This window comes from Equus przewalskii, chromosome 6, assembly GCF_037783145.1.
Source record: "Equus przewalskii isolate Varuska chromosome 6, EquPr2, whole genome shotgun sequence".
NCBI lineage: Eukaryota > Metazoa > Chordata > Mammalia > Perissodactyla > Equidae > Equus > Equus przewalskii.
The window spans coordinates 54,104,152-54,121,067 of NC_091836.1; positions in this window are offsets into that span (position 1 = coordinate 54,104,152).

Sequence of the window (16,916 nt, forward strand, 5' to 3'; positions counted from 1 at the left end):
AGCAGTACTTAAACAACATGTTATAATTTCTGAAATCCCAACACTATGGATTTAATTAAGTTCAGTTTCACAAACATGGAGGGAGCATCTACTGAGTGTTAACTTCTATGTTAAACACTAGGCTTTCATCTCATGATAGTGGACTAAGCACACGTCTGGCTGTCCTCTTTCATCAGACTCTCTTGAAATACCAGTAAAGAGATACAAAGGGAATAAATGCATTATACCAAAGAGAATTGCAGGAGAGACATCAGCAAATGAAAGATTCCTGAAATATTATAAGCTATTGAAAACATATAAATGGATGAAATAGAGCAGAAGAAAAGTACAGCCCAGAAGATGAGCATTAAAGGACTGCTGTGGAGATGGGAGCCAATTTTCTCAGTGGAACCCTGAAAAGCCTTGATCCCCACACCTACAGGTGTGGAAGCTACAAGTGAGGGAAGTAGAACTCAGATAGGGAAATTAATTGTAAGTTCATATATGGAAAAACTATGCCAATTCACTTCACTCCCCAATTCTAGAAGCTGTGCTTGTTTTAAAGAATTAGCCCCAAACCTTTATAAATTCCCCCCAAAAAATAGAAGAGGAGGGAACATGTCCCAACTCATGCTATAAGGCCAGACACCAAATACTTGATACCAAAACCAGACAAAGACATCAGGAGAAAACTATAGACCAATATCCCTTATGAATATAAACACAAAAATCTTCATAAAATACTAGAAGACCGAATCCCACAACATGTAAAAAGTGTTATATATCATAAGCAAGTGAGATTTACCCCAGGAATTCAAGGTTAGCTTAACATCAAAAAATCAATTAATGTAACACATCATATCAATAGAATAAAAAACAAAACCCATATGATAAGTGAAAGAAGCCAGTCACGAAAGATCACATACTACATGATTCCGTTTATTGAAGGGTCTATAATAGGCAAATCTGTAGAGTCAGAAAGTAGATTAGTGGTTGCCTGAAAATGAGGAGGTTAAAGAGAAATGGAAAGTGACTGTTAATGGGCATGCAGTTTTTTGGGGAGACAGGCATGAAATGTTCCGGAATTAGATAGTGGTGAGCCATGTACAACTTTGTGAATATACTCAAAACCACGGACTATACACTTTAGGAAGTAAACTTTACAGGATGTGAATTGTATCTTAATGAACCTGTTATTGAAAAAAGAGAAAAAGAGAGAAAAAAGCCAAGCTAATGTAGCCTTATATTTATCCCCAAGAAAAAAATACACACACGGGGGAGAGAGAGAGAGACAGAGAGACACACAGAGAGAGAATTTCTTTAAATAAATAAAATAAACTTCCTGGAAAGAATATTGCCACATCAGTCTAGTCCTCTTCATCTTGGTACTTGGTGAGCCCAAGTCAAATGGCCACATCCTTGCCCAAGCACCCGAAAGTCAACCTTCTCAGATTATGTGTCCTGCCCACATACACAGATCCCCTACACAATGGCAGAGAAACTCACACAATTTATCCCCAATAATCATTCTTAAATATGACTGGACAATCAAGAATCATCACACATATAAGAAAAACATCAAGATGGAAAAGGAAGACCAAAATAAACAAGCAGAAAAAACTGAACCTCAGAGAAATAGACACAATTCCAAGAACAGACTTTTTTTTTTTTTTTTAAAGATTTTATTTTTTCCTCTTTCTCCCCAAAGCCCCCCAGTACATAGTTGTATATTCTTCGTTGTGGATCCTTCTAGTTGTGGCATGTGGGACGCTGCCTCAGCGTGGTCTGATGAGCAGTGCCATGTCCGCGCCCAGGATTCGAACCAACGAAACACTGGGCCGCCTGCAGCGGAGCGCACGAACTTAACCACTCGGCCACGGGGCCAGCCCCCAGAATAGACTTTTTTAAAAAAAGTCTATAGTTAATGTTCTTTAGAAAGATTTGATAAAATACTGCTGGCACAAATTGAGAACAGAATGTTATGAGAAACGACAAAGAGTAAAAGAAATTAAAAATATGATTACCAAAATAAAATAATTCATCAGAAGGACTTGTAAAGTCAAGCAAGTCTCCCAGGCCACAAAGCAAAAAGAGGATAAGAAGATGGGAAATATAAGAGAAAAGGTGAAAGACATAAAAAAATCTACCCAAGGGCACTCTGCTTTCCCCACCAGGGAGCAATGAGACTGGACAAGGCAGATGATTTCAGGCTAGTTGGCACTCCTTATCGCTCCTTCTCTGCCCTCCTCAGAGAGGCCAAATGGGGAGCAGGACTTCTGCCCTCACTCAATGGCAATGCAGCAGTGTGAGTTAGTGATCCAGTTTCACCAGGAGAGATCAGTGGAGCCCAACTGGGAGCTGAACTTCCACCCCCACCTAGACCTGTACACTACACCTAAACAGGGTGACTGTCTGCAAAAAAGTAAAAAAATAGAATCCAGGGTCTCACAACATATTATCCAAACTATCTAGGATACAACAAAAAATCGCTTGTCATAACAAGAACCATCTCAACTTAAATGAGAAAAGGTAATCCACAGATGCCAACACTGACATCTCGGACACAGATGTTGGTATTAGCTAACGAGAAGTTTAAAGCAGCCACGATAAAACAAGGAATTACAACCATGCTTGAAGCAAAGATAACATAGTTTCAGCAAAGAAATAGAAGACATGAGGAGAACAAAACGGAAATTTTTGGAACTGGAAAATATAATAACTGATGTAAAAAGCTCACTGAAGGCACTCAATAGCAGAATGAATATGACGGATAAAAGAGTCAGTGAACTTGAAGACAGGAAAACAGAAATGACCCAGTCTGAAGAACAGAGAGGAAAAAGATGGAAAAGAAATGAACAGAACCTCAGGGACCTGTAGAATTATAGCAATAGATCAAACATTTGTATAAGCAGAGACTCAGACAGGGAGGAGGAAAAGAGTGGGCTCAGGATATTGGAAGAAATGATAATAATTCAGACTTTTTTTGAGCAAGACATTCCTTTTTTAAAACATCAAACATTTTCAGAGACTTCCCCATCATAGTTGCCATACTTTTTATTAGTATCATAGGAAAAATACAAATAACAAAAAACTACAATGTGTTAAATTAATTAAACAAGCAGGCCATTAGACTGAGGTGGCTCTAATAACGTGGTGGCCTATGCAAGCAAACCAAAATCTAAGGCTGTAAATGCCTCAAGGTAAAGAAATTGAAACCTAAGGACAGCCAATCACAAATAGCCAACGAAGCTTTAAGCTGTATCCCATCAGACAATTTCCTTTCTTTGCTTCTGTACTTTCTCCATACAAGTCTTTCCCTTAGGTTCTGTCAGCAGAACACTGCTAACCACTTCTCATTTGGTGCTGCCTCATTTGAATAGATTTTTGCTTAAATAAACTCTTAAAATTTTTAAGATGCCTCAGTTTATTTTTCAACAAAATTCAGTGGTGCTTTTTAGGTAAATTTGTATTGTGTTATCACAATTACTTTGGAAATCAGCAGGCACCAGTAGACGTGTGAAATATTTCCTCAACCTTCCAAACAACACGTGTAGCGTACCTTGGCTGGCAGATCCCATGACAGAACGCTCTGACTTCTGAGGATGGTCAGTGGTTCATTCATTTGTTCATTCATTCAACGAACACCAACTGCTCCCTTACTCTGGCCCACATCCTGGGAAGTGCTGTGTTACAGAGAGATTTCTGCAATGAATGTTCCTGTTTAGCTACCCAGCCAGTGTGTTCTGCTGCTCTGGGAAATGCCTCCTTTTGGCACTTGCCCACATCAGGTTTTCAGAGTGTAGCTTGTAAATGTGGTGAGGACCTGGTTGGCCATTTTTGTTTTTGTGTTTTGAAGTCCTGTAGGTCTTCTTGTGTTGTAAAGCCATTTTGCTATTTGCTCTTAAATGTTCTGTAACCAAGCTTCCCTTATGGTTGGTTTTTGGTTTTCATTGTGGTTTTTACAAAGTCTTGTACTTATTCAACTATTCACCAAAATCCCAGTCTCACTCTGAATGTGTATCTTTGTTATGGAAGCTCCTTCTGGTTCCCCATGACAATTGCTGTCTCCTTTGGCTGCTACCATCACTGTCCATTGGTTTAGCCAAGAAGCATGTGAATTACTATCAAATGAACTGAAAATTTGGGTGAGAGCAATTTGCTTCTGCTTGAATTGGATTTTAGGCCTGCATCTTGTGACTCTCATCTTCTAAATATTTTGTGCCTATCTCGCTGTGCTGACCAAAATGGCAGAGGACCACACTTCTATTCCACATCTTACTAATTTCTGGATTGACAATTCAGTACAATTACTAATTAACTGAAAAACTGTGAAAAGTAAATGTGATGTCAAAGGGTAGTTTTCAAGAACTGATAGGAGTCATGACTTTCAGATATAAAAGGAACATGTCAAAGATTTTATTTAACTTATTATATGCACGAATTATAATGCAGTGAAGAAATGTTGAAATGAATTTGCAAAAACTGTTCTACACATAGAGTAATAGTCAATTGTATTCCAACAGGGTACATCTAATTCACATTCCTACAGACAAGAATTGTTTGCATTGCTGTCAGTTTACTACAAGTTAACTTCTATCTCTATGGAGTTGTAAAATAGCCCAAAGTCACCTCTATATGGAATTAAATAATTCTTGAGGCCTTCGGCCTTTCATTGAAAGACTGTCCAATAATCTCTTGCCCATCCCAAAGTCTTAAACTTTTCTCTACAGTGATACAAGCTCTAATTCTGCATAAGCACAGTTAGGGAAGGCAGAATAAAGAACATATTTGCTGAACCTACACATCTCTTTCATAGCTTGTGCTTGGTGTCTTTTTAACCCATAAACACAATAAAGCAAACACAAATATTAATAATCAGAAGGAGGATATTGTAAATATTGATGCAGGCTCGGCGAGCCGAGGAGTCAAAAGAAAGATTTCTTGGACTCTCAAGGTCTGGCAGTAGTGCTCTTTTATTTAGAGAATAGTGTGGAATAGCATGGGGACAGGACCCATGGGGAGTAAAGAGCTGCTGCAAACATGGGTTGAGGGTAGGGCTAAATTTAAAGCATACGTATGTGAGTTATCTCTTTACAAGACAAAGGAAAAACATGTTTAAAAAGTTGTTAAAACAGTATCAGTGCAGGTGGGGTCTGGCTATTGGGTGGTCCTATAACTTTTAGATAAGAATCAAACTGGATTAAGTAAATGGCTGAAAACACCACCTTAAATATTATGCTCAGCTAAAGACAGAGGAAGATGTTGGGGGCGTAGGGGTCAGTTACATGAGGTTACCAGACAGTAAACAACTTAAGTCCCTGCCTTCCCCATTAAGAGTTTCTAGAGATAAGGTCATCCCCTCTTCCTCCTGGTGCAGAGAGGCAGACACCCCCACAGATAGAGACTTCCTTCACAAATGCAAATGTCTCTCATCAAAGGGCAAGCAAATTCCACTCCTCAGAGCTTCCTTCCTGTCTGCAGTTTTTAAAAGTAACCAGCCTAAAATGATCCTCATCAAATGTGACTTCACTTTGGTTATCTAAGATAACAGATAGGAAAACAGTAGCTATTAAATAAATGTAAAATGGAAACTCATGGTAAATATGTGTATTGCTTTTGCACAAAGGGCATACACTCTATCAAACAAAAATAGAGATTTTTTTAAAAGATGTGAAATTATTCCAATCAATAATTTCCCTCTTTAATGAAGAAACATGCACTCCTACGTTCATGAGTCAAGCTGCAGAAGTCCAGGAAGATGGACTGGGAAGATGGACTGTGCTGGTTTAATGTAAGCAACCTAAATTTGACATTCATAGGAGTCTGAGAAGCAGTCTCCTTAAAATATTGACATATGGTTGACTTATTTGCTGTGGGATTTATGTATTCTTTCATCTGCAATGCAAGTCCAATGCATTTTAATTTTCACATAGTAGTTTGTGTAGCAAGCATTTGTTACATGTCCTTACTATGTGCTCAGAACCATGATAACCAGCATTATCTTCCATTATTCGATACCAAAGAAAATGTTGTTGTTAAATCAAATTGTAATCAGACCTTCCTTAGGCTTTAAACATGAGCAGAAGGGCTGCAAGAGCTATGATCAAGGCACAGTTTTTGAGCTTAGCTGGTGGGAAAGCAAAGTGGGTAAGGCAGGGTTGGAAAATGCTTACTCCTTGGACCCAGATTTCCACAAGCCATCAAGATCTGAGCAGCTACGCCTCTCCTGCTACCCTCACATACAAGTTCATGGCGACGTAAAGTCCTTTGTATGGTCCAGACAAACAGGATGCTTATTCACTTTTCCATAATTGTACCAAAGCAGAATTCCAAACCTCATCACATTGCTTTCCACTGCCGGAATCCCGCTACTACCTCCTCTTACATCCTTCACTACCAGACTGAGATTTTTTCAAAATTTGTGTCTTGCACCTGTGTATGTTCTTAGCACCTAGAGTGCTTAACATATAGCAGGTACTCAAAATGTTTGTTGACTGAATGGTAAAAAGAAAGAAGAAATAACAAGTTGAAAAAATAAACAAAGATTTCGCTGGGTTATCAAATATCCTCAATAAAAATTCAAACTTCTCAGAAAGGATTAAAGGATCATCAATGACTGATGTCTATCTGATTCTTTTCTAACACCCAAGTGAAATGAAAAGGGCATTGGAAGTTTTGATGAAAGAGCCCACGGAAGGTTGGAGATGTCATTTCCAAGCTTGGAGCAGAAAGGAAAAGTTGGTGCCAGGAGTCGAGAAAAAGAAATGGGAAACTTTGGAGAAACCATCTCTTTTCCTTCATAGCTCTGCCACTTGCCAGGGGAACCATTTCTCCTTGTGGAAACCTGTGCCTCGCAGTAATACAAGAAAGCTCCACTGTCACCCATCAACCCCATCATCCAACTTGGGAGGGACAAGGAGGCCAGTGCAAAGACCAGGGATCCTGCAGCCTGTGTGAGGAACTTATTCTCTGGACTCTTCCTCTTCCTATGGTTCCTGTCACCTGGGCGGGGGAATGTCACCCACTAGGAAGAGCAGGGATCAGACATGCTGGGGAAAGTACCCTTTTTTCTGTGAGCAGAACTGAAGTGGCTAGTCAACTTCTGTCTCACTGGCAGCCTTGCCTCCAACTTTACTCACAACAGAGACACCACGTGGGAACTCCCTCAGGTTCTCTCTCCTCCCTTCTTAACACTCCTCACAGCAGCACCCACCTGTATTTCTTTTTCTCTTGCGTGAGCAGATACAGTTACAGACATGAAAAATGCTGAATCTTGCAACGAAGATGTCCTTCAGTAGACAAATAGACAGACTGCGGTACATCCAGAAATGAAATAATATTCAGTGATAAAAAGAAATGAGCTATCAAGTCATGAAAAGACATGGAGGGACTTTAAACGAATATTACTAAGTGAAAGAAGCCAATCTGTAAAGGCTACATACTGTATTATTCCAACTATAGAACGTTCTGGAAAAGGCAAAACTATGGAGACACTAAAAAGATCAGTGGTTGTCAGGGGTTGGAGGTGTGAGGGAGGAATGAATAGGTGGAGCACAGAGGATTTTCAAGGCAGAGAAAATATCCTGTATGATACTACAATGGTGGATACATGTCATTATACACCTGTCTAAACCCATAGAATCTACAGCGCCAAGAGTGAACACTGATGTAAACTGGACTTAGGGTGATGATGATGTGTCAACGTAGGTTCATCGATTGTAACAAATGTACCACTCTGGGGGAGGATGTTGATAGTAGGGTAGGCCATGTGTGTGCAGGGGCCAGGGGTTTATGGGAAATCTCTGTACTTTCCATTCAATTTTGCTGTGAACCTGAAACTGCTGTAAAAAATAAAGTCTATTTTTAAAAATACTGAATCTCCCAAAACGCCATTAAAATAACCTGTTGATAAAGCAAAGTTGAGTTTCTCTCTCACATGATAAGGGCAATTATACTTTGAGAGATTCTTAGCAGCATCTCAAAGTGGAGAAGGCAAAGACAAGATATTTACGACGTTTTGGGGTCCGGTTTGAGACCAGCCCTCTGACGCAGGCGAGTTGATTAGGTTGGGGCAATCGTGTGACATATTTGAGATGGGTGGACAGAGTGGGACAAGAATTCTTAAAGGAGTCTTCCAGCGTAAACAATTATTTGAGTCTATATATGGTAATAGATATAGACGACCAAGTAGGCTAACGTTCATTTAAATACATTTTCAGGATATTCCTGAAATGAATAGTACAGTTACTTGCAACTTTATCTTCCTGGGCAAGAATGTCCTGAAACAATAAATCTGTTGCTGAAAACAGTGGACTAATATAGTCAGGTTAATGTAGACAATAAGCCGTGGGGTGTAGATCATTTCTGTTCTCAAAAAGTAAGAGAAACAGCTATCATTTCTTGAGTGGCTACTGTGCTATTTACTGGGCTGGCACTTTTAAACTGAGATGGGCTTGTGTTTTCTTCCTCCTGTTTTTCCCTCTTTTCCAACCCTCATTTAGGCGGGTGTCAGCTCTGTATTCATTGCCTTGAGATCCTTGCATTCAAATTGTGGTCCTGTGGTCAGCAGCATCAGCGGCATCACCTGAGAGCGTGTTAGAAATGAAGACTCTCAGGCCCCACCTCAGACCTACTGAATCAAATCTTTATTTAAACAAGATTTCCACGTCAAGGGTATGTGCGTTAAAGTTGGTTCAAGTTTTCAGTCAGCTTTGGCAAAATGGGACTTAAAGTAAAAATGAATTTCAGTTTTAGAAACATTAAGGGCATCGTGTTCCTGGGCACCTAAGCTTTTGGACTGATACTTGCTAGTATTTCAGAGGTATTAACTGATTCAGTCCTTATAAAAACCTATGCAGTAGGCTTTTACTGGATGAGAAAATGAAGCCTCAGAGAGGCCAAGCACGTAGCTCAAGGTCACACTATTGGTATAAGTCGGAGAGCCAGGATTTGAATTGTGGTGTGTCTGGCACCAAGGCCAAGGTTCTCAATCAAGCTGCCGTCTGCCTCCTTGACTCTCTGTATGAGAGTTCTCCAGCACCACACGTGGACTCCTGCCTTCATTTTCTAACAGGGCTACACATATCTATTGTGTGTCCCCCCACCACCTCCAATCCAGGTGTCTCGCACAGTCCAGACTATTGAGTACAATCTTTCTGGTCTCTAGTCCACACCTGTCACTGTCGATATGCTTCTTCTGGATTGAGGCAGGCAGGTACCCTATTTCCACCCTACTTCTCAGCCGTGTTTGAACATAGGAATCTTTTCCCAATGACCTAGATTTTAAAGAGCACACCACCACCTCTTCTCCCTTCCCCAGAATCACCACCATCATTTGCCACCACAGAGGAAAGTGAACCTTCAGGGTGCTCTGTGTAGGAGAGGCAGAGGTGAAATCCCCAGACCCTGGCTCCCTTTCCAGGTCTGTGGATAGAGAGAATCCCTAAAAATCTTTCTCTCTTTCTCATCCATTACGGTTACTTCTAGCAATATTTGCCCTCGTCTCTGCCTCTAGGGGCATCCTCAATGCGCTCAAAACCCCAGAAAGCTCCTTACTTGGCAGTTGGGTGGATGGTAGAATACAAAAAAAGCACCAACCTTTGAAACACCATGTGGATCTCTCTTTCTAGGTGGGAGATGAGAAAATAAGATTCCAATGAAATGACCTTTTTAAAAAATCTTTCAACTTACTATAAGAATATAAATGATCATTGTTTTTCAAGCACTTACCATCTAGAAAGTGGCATCTGTTTGGTGCTTTCTGAAAGTCAAAGGAGAACCAACAAAGTGGTTTAAAGGCAATTTCCATGGGTCCAGGAGCTCAGAGGAGAGAATGATGTACCCTCCCTGGAGTGCTGAGGAAAGAAGACTTCAAAGAGCATCTGAGTTTCAAAGTGTGAGTAGAGTCAACAGCCCCAAATAGAAGCAGCAATTGGGGTTACCACCTAATGTAGATAAACGTGCAGCTGGTTTCAGCATATTCCCACACTGGCAATAAGGAGAGAGGAGGGTCCAGACAGAAAGGACAGTAAGAGAAAGACAAGAGCCTTGATATGAGTAGTATGTTTAACCCAAGTTTCTCCAGGCTCCCCAACTTATAGGTACAAATGGGCTCACATTAGCATTAATTTCATCATTTCAATGGCTCATCTTCTCCACTTGCGTAAGTATAGATCTTAGGCCCCTACCTACCCCTTCCACCTTTCTCTGGAAGTCTCCAGAGGTGTCTCACTTGAGTGCCATAATGATCCTCTTGTGTTCTTCTGTGCCAGCTTCCTAGTTGATGTCCATCAGCCATGAGTCACTTAAGGAAGATGCTTTTCCTCTGCCATGGCTGCTGGTGTGCTCTGTGCAATAAACATTGCCCACCCCAGGAAGCAAGGCTCAGACACTCTCAAAGCTGCAAGACTCTAGAGGGGCCAAATGGCAATGTATTCCCTCCAGAGCTTGTAAGAGTGCTAACTTTAGAGTGCTAACTTTCAGTCCCACCCTGACCTCTGTGGAGGGCAAAGGGGCTGGAGGTTGAATTAATTGCCAATGGCAAATGATTTAACCAATCATGCCTATATAATGAAGCCTCCATAAACAACCAAAAGAAAACGGTTGGGAGAGCTTCTTGATTGGTGAACATTTGGAGATTTGGGGAGAGTGGCGCATCCGGAGAGGTGTGGAACCTCTGTACCCCGTCCCCATACCTTGCCCTGTGCATCTCTTCCATCTGGCTGTTCCTGAGTAACATCCTTTCATAATAAACCGTTGATTTAGCAAATAAAATGTTTCTCTGACTTCTGTGAGCCACTCTAGCAAATTAATCAAACCCAACACAGTGGTTGTTGGACCCTCTAGTCTATAGCCAGTCAGTCAGAAGCACAGGTGACAACTGGGTTTGCAACTGTTGTCTGAAGTAGGGGTTGGGGGACAATCTTGTAGGACTGAGCCCTTCACCTGTGGAATCTGATTCTGTCTCAAGGTAGATAGTGTCAAATTTGAGCTGAATTGTAAGATACTTTGCTGGTGTCCAAGAATTGTTGGATGTGTGCTCCCCCCACCCCCCCACCCCCCGCCACACAACATACACACAATTGAATTGGGTACTAGAATCATATTAGGAACATTCTGATTTTTCTCTGGCTCCTTATACAGTCTGCCCACAGGGAGAAAAAGCCTAATCAGGTCCACAAAAAAGCCGAGTCTTCCTGGATGATCTTATTTGCCATAAATTGATACGCTGGATCCTGTGGTTACACACTGTCTTTATAATATAGCTTTCTTGGCGTATCTCAGTATCTCAAGTTTAATCAACTTTATAACCCCATCCAGAGGGAGGATCTGAATGCCAGACCCTTCATGAAGGTGAATGCCCCGGGAGACTCCTGGCACACCCGCCAGTTGGCGTCTCCTGGACACAGCCTAAACTCTTCACGCCCTTCGTCTACCATCTGTGTGTAGGAGGAAGTTACAGTCATGAAAGCAAATGAGATCATGCAGGGAGTGGTAGAGAGAGGTAAAGTGGACCAGAGACAGAGCCTTGGGCACATTGAAGAGGCAATCAGAAGAAAAGGAGCTCAAACAGACAGAGGCGGAAGCCGCCTCTAGACGGGGGAGAAGAATTTCTAGAAGAAAGTAGGCAATAGTCTAATGTGATAGGGAGTCAAGTAAGATGAAGGTGAAGCAGAGGCCACTGGCTTTAGCACCTTGTTGCTCCTCAGAAGGAAGTACATTGCCTTTGAGGATGGTGAGGATAAAAGTGAGTGAAAAGTAAAGAATATCACAGCATCTGGGGACGTCTTTCAAGGAAGTTGGCTGGGAAGGGAAGGAGAGGAGAAGGTTGGAGCAGAGGAGGGTGTAGCAGTTTGCCTGGGCCTTGCAGGTCTCCCCGTATTGCTGCCAGAGCAGAAGATCATGTTTGCGTTGCAGCTTCCATGAGCCTCCAGGTCTTCTTCTCTCTAGGAGAACTCTCTCTTCATGCAGCAACTGGAAGGGCATGCACAGTCCCAATATTGGTCCCGGAGAAGCTGTTATTTGTCTTCCATTTGCTCACCTATGACGTGAACACGTTTTAATATAGTTGACCTTTGAACCAGTTGAAACCACTTATTTAAGGAAAAAAGCCACCAGACATCAGCCTATTGTATCAGGAGCCCATGACCAGGTTGGTCTGGCTGGGTCAGAGACACAGGTTGGCATTCTGCAGTCCCACCTTCCCTTGGTCTCCGCTTTGGTCCCTGCCTCCCGACATTCGCAGCTGGTAACAGACACCTTCTCTGTTGGTCAGAGACAGTGTCAATCGGGAACTAACTTTGGGCCAGGCAGCCCTGGGTTTGGACTTCTCCCTTGGGTAGGCAACAGGGCAGTGCCCTGGTCCATGCTTCAGTGAGCACTAATGGCAAAGAGGGCTGTGGGCGCTGCAGCTCAATCTTCTTTTCTGAACACCGTCAAAGTTGAATTTCAAATGTCTGTCTTTAACACCATCTCAGAGGCCTGTGAAAAATGCCAACAGGAAATGAAAACTTATGTCCACACAAAGACTTGTACATGAGTGTTCATAGCAGCTTTATTCATAAGAGCCCCAAAGTGGAAACAACACATAAGTCCATCAACTGATGAATGGATAAACAAAATGTGGTATAGCCCTACAATGAAACATCATTTGTCAATAAGAAGGAATGAAGCACTGATCCATGACTGTTATAAGGATGAACTTGGAAAACAGTCTGCTGAGTGAAAGAAGCCAGTCACCGAAAGTCACATATTGTCTGATTCCACTTACATGAAGTATCCGGAATACACAAATTCACAGAAAAAGAAAGTGAATTAGTAGTTGCCGTGTGCTGTGGGGATGGGAGGGTTGGGGGATGACAACTAAGGTTTGATGGGTTTCTTTTTTGGTGTGATGCGGATGTTCTAAAACTAACTGACTGTAGTGACGATTGTACAACACCGTCAATATACTAAAAGCCATTGAATCCTGCACTTTAAATGTGTGAATTAGACGGGGTATGAGTTAGATCTCAATAAAGCTTTTGGTAAAAATGCCCATGGGGAGGCCTGCCTAGTACCTTAATTTTGGCCGGCAGCGGCTAAGGAGTCCCAGACTGTGAGCCCTTCCAGGGAACCCTGCCAGAGCAACTCACGCCTGATCTTGACGCCTGTAAGACCCTGGGCAAGTTACTGCAATTCTCTGAGTGTGTTTCCTCCTCTGTGCTATGGGGATGGGAGTAACACTTTCTCTATAATGACATAACACGTGTTCTTTGCACAGTTCCTGGCAGATGGAAAGATTTAGACAAATGTGGGCTAGTGTTATTACATGTGAAATCAAGATAATAAGACCTACCTCACAAGGTTGCTACAATGACAAAATGAGTTAATGTAAGGAAATTACTTAATAGTGTGCCTGGCACAAAAATAGTGATCAATACATGGTAGGTAAGAGGAGTAGCCATCATTAGGATTGTTTAGATTATTATTTTAGTGTGATTCAGGAACAGGGAGGGAGGGGGGAGAGGGAGCTTCAGTCCTCACACACACACCCAATATTTGTTTTGATAATCCCAACAAAGAACCATGGTTGTCTTCAGCTTTAAATTAGGGCCCCAGTACCATCCAGCCCCCAGAGTCCAGCCGTGGCCTGTGACTCCTCCTGGCTGCCCCAAGGCAAGGGGGAAGGAGCCATAGTGCTGAGGGTGCTCTCTTCTAGTAGTTGTTGGGTGAGACCAGGGAGGCAGGGGCCAGACAGGAACCCTCTCTGGTCTTCTTTTGGCTCCCACTGCACAAGCCTGATGAGGAGAACCGGTTCTGCAGACCAGGGAGGAGTCAGGGTGCCCTCAGATGGCTCTGCACAGAGTGGCTTTGACCTTGACTGAATAGTTCTCCAAGGTGAGGCAGCCTCTCTCCTGACCTTGCCTCCCTCCTCCTCCGAAAGTTGTTTAGTTGTATTGATTTGGGGGGTTTCTTTTGGTTTTCACCTCTTCCTTTACTTTCTCTGCTTATACCAGTTAGAAGCCCGGTTACCTAGTGAATTACTTATTGGAAAAATGGCAAGAGGTTCCTTTTCAGACTCTTGCTCCCAAATCTGCATTTTCTCCTCTGTTTCAGTCTAGTGCCCCTGGAATGAGAAATCAAAGCCCAAGTCCTCTCCCAGAGGGAGCAAGGTCATGTGCTCCAAGGGTCCCTGGAGGGCAGTGTATTGTGATGCCTCGGTGGAGATGGGGCCTGGAGAAGCCTGGGCTTCTTTTCTAGCTCCTGATACACATGTTCTCTGGGCTTTGCTCTAAGATCTTCACCAAGGCCTCTTAGAACTGTGGGTCACAAGCTCTTCAGAGCTAGAAGGATCTGGAGAGATCAACCTCTCGCACCACGCAAACAGTCCTGCCCCCAATCTGCTCCTCTCGAAGCCTTGCCCCATCTCCTTTTTTCCTTTTTCACTCATACCCTATATCCAATGCACAAGCAATTCCTATTAGCTCCACTTTCAGAACGGTCCACAGCTGCTCCCTCTTTGCTCTCTTTGCTATCATGCTACCTGGATTTTTAAAAGAAGCATCTCCTAGTATCAGTCTTGCCTTCCTCGTAGTCAGTTATCCACAGTAACCATAGTATTTTTAAAAATGTTTTTATTATGATATCTATATCTATGAGAGTATACATGATTTAAAGAAAAATACTGAAATGAACGCTCCATAGCCACGACCCAGCTTAAGAAATGGAATTTACCAGCACTCTAGAAGTCTCCCGTATTCCCTCCCAAATTCATTCCCCACCTCCTCTCGGAGGTAACCCACATCCTGAATTTTGTGCTAATTATTTCTTTGCTTTTCATTTTATTTTTTATAAAATTCTATCCCTACATATTAATAAATCAACTAGTACTGTTCACTTTAGACTCATTAATTCTTCTCTGACTTGCTTCTTTTCAACATTATGTTTTTGAGATTCATCTATATTGATGCATCTTAAAGCATAAATCAGATTACGTCATGCACCTGCTCAAAAGCCTTCACAGCCGCCCACCACACTTAGGAATCAAATGCCATCTCGTTTCTTGTCCCTGAAGGCCCTGCATGATTGGTCCTTGCTTGTTTCTCTTGCCTCATCTCCTACACTCTCCTCCAGCTACACTGAATTTCTAGTTGTTTCTCAAACATGCCAGCATTTTTCTCGCCTCAGAGTCTTTACATTGGCTGTTCCTTTTGCCCAGAATTCCCTTCCCTTTATACTATTTGTTCCCTTACTTCATTCAGTTCTCTTGTCAAATGTCACTTCTTAGAGGGGTCCTATTTAATTTACTCCCCTGCCACTCTCTGCACTATCTCCTCACCTTGATTTATTTTTATTTATAACACATCACCATTTGTCCTTGTATTATATACTAGTTTGTTTATGATTAATTTCTCCCGTTAAAAGCATGAGGGCAATGACCTTGTCTTGCTCACTTGTCTATGAGGGCCTGGCAAATATTAGGCACTCATTAATATTTTTGTACTAGTAAATGATTGAATAAATGAATTAGTAGGGCATAATCTCCATCAGTCTACCCCTTCAACCCACCAAGAATATACAATCTAAATGTAAACTTCGTCTTTGTTTTGCAAATGCAGCTTTACAATAGAAACCTGCCCCTATCCCAGGGCATACCTAGTATAGTTGTGCAGGTTGAATACTGCTCAATGGTATGAGGTACCATGCAAAAGCACTAGCGTTTTTGGAATGGCCAGTCTCTCACTACTCACTAGAATATTCACTAGTTGTTTCACATTTATGTGTCTTTAGTTGCACATAGTAAAAAATGCAATCCGAACTAGGATAAATAAGAAAGGAGATTTGTTGGACAGTGTGCCTGGAAATTCCTACAGCAGAGCAGGCCTCAGTGTGGCTGATCCAGCAGCTCAACAGTGTTATCATCAGGGTTGCACTTTGCACTTCTTCCTGTTCTGCCGCCCGGGCAGCTAGCTCCATTTACAAGTGGATCCCAGCAAACTGGAAGCTGTTTGACTTCTAATTCAAGACTTGTAGGAGAAAAGACACGGCTTCTGCCCCAGCATTCCAGCAGGAATCCTGGTTGTCCTAGAGTAGATCAGGTGCAAAGTTTCCAGAAACAACCATGGTGAAGCCAGTCTCATGGTCACGTGTGCTGCTCAGTCCTCATTATCCAGGCTGCTGTGGGCCCAAGGGCCAGGTGAGTCTCCCCAAGTGCAGGGTCTACCAGGGACGAGGTGGAAACCCGGGTACTGTGAGCAAGAGGGAAGGAGCGACAGGTGCTCTGCAAACCCTCATAAATGTCAACTAAGTCCCCTGTGGACACCGTATGGGAACTGTGAGCTTAAATGAGATCATAGCTCTGGAGTGAATGAAACCAGGAGTGTACATAGAACAATGTTGGCTGTGAATTTTCTGAGTAATTCTTTCTAGAGCTAAGGACAGTGACTAGATGTGAGGGCCCTTTTGTTTTCAGTTACACAGTGACATCTTTCTTTTCAGGGGTCAGAGCTGAAATGGTGGCCTGGCTGAGTATGAACTCTTCACCTGGCTGGGTAGTTTTCTCCTGGGCTTTAAGCAACTTGGCTGAGAATGAGGAGGAAAAGCCCACTGTGCCCCCTGGGGGTCAGCAACGCCTTTGATGCTGTCTGTGTTGGCTGATTTGCGTTCCCAGGACAGAGAGAAAAATTACAACTTGAGATTCTGCTTCTTTGTGGCAAAGAAGCTCAGAAGAGGATCTTGGCAGTCAGAAAAATGCTTAAAGCAAGTGTCTTGCAAATATCCTAAACCTGGGAAAGGAAGCTCCATCCTTGGGGACAGGGTCCCTTAGAGAAGCTTGGTCTCAGCTGCCCAGTGCTTGCCTCTCTGCTTTGGGCCACTTTGTGCCTGAGAAGGATGTGACATATCACGACTCCTGGGTTTTCTCGTTGCCCTTCCTTAATATTTGAGGAGAAGCTGGG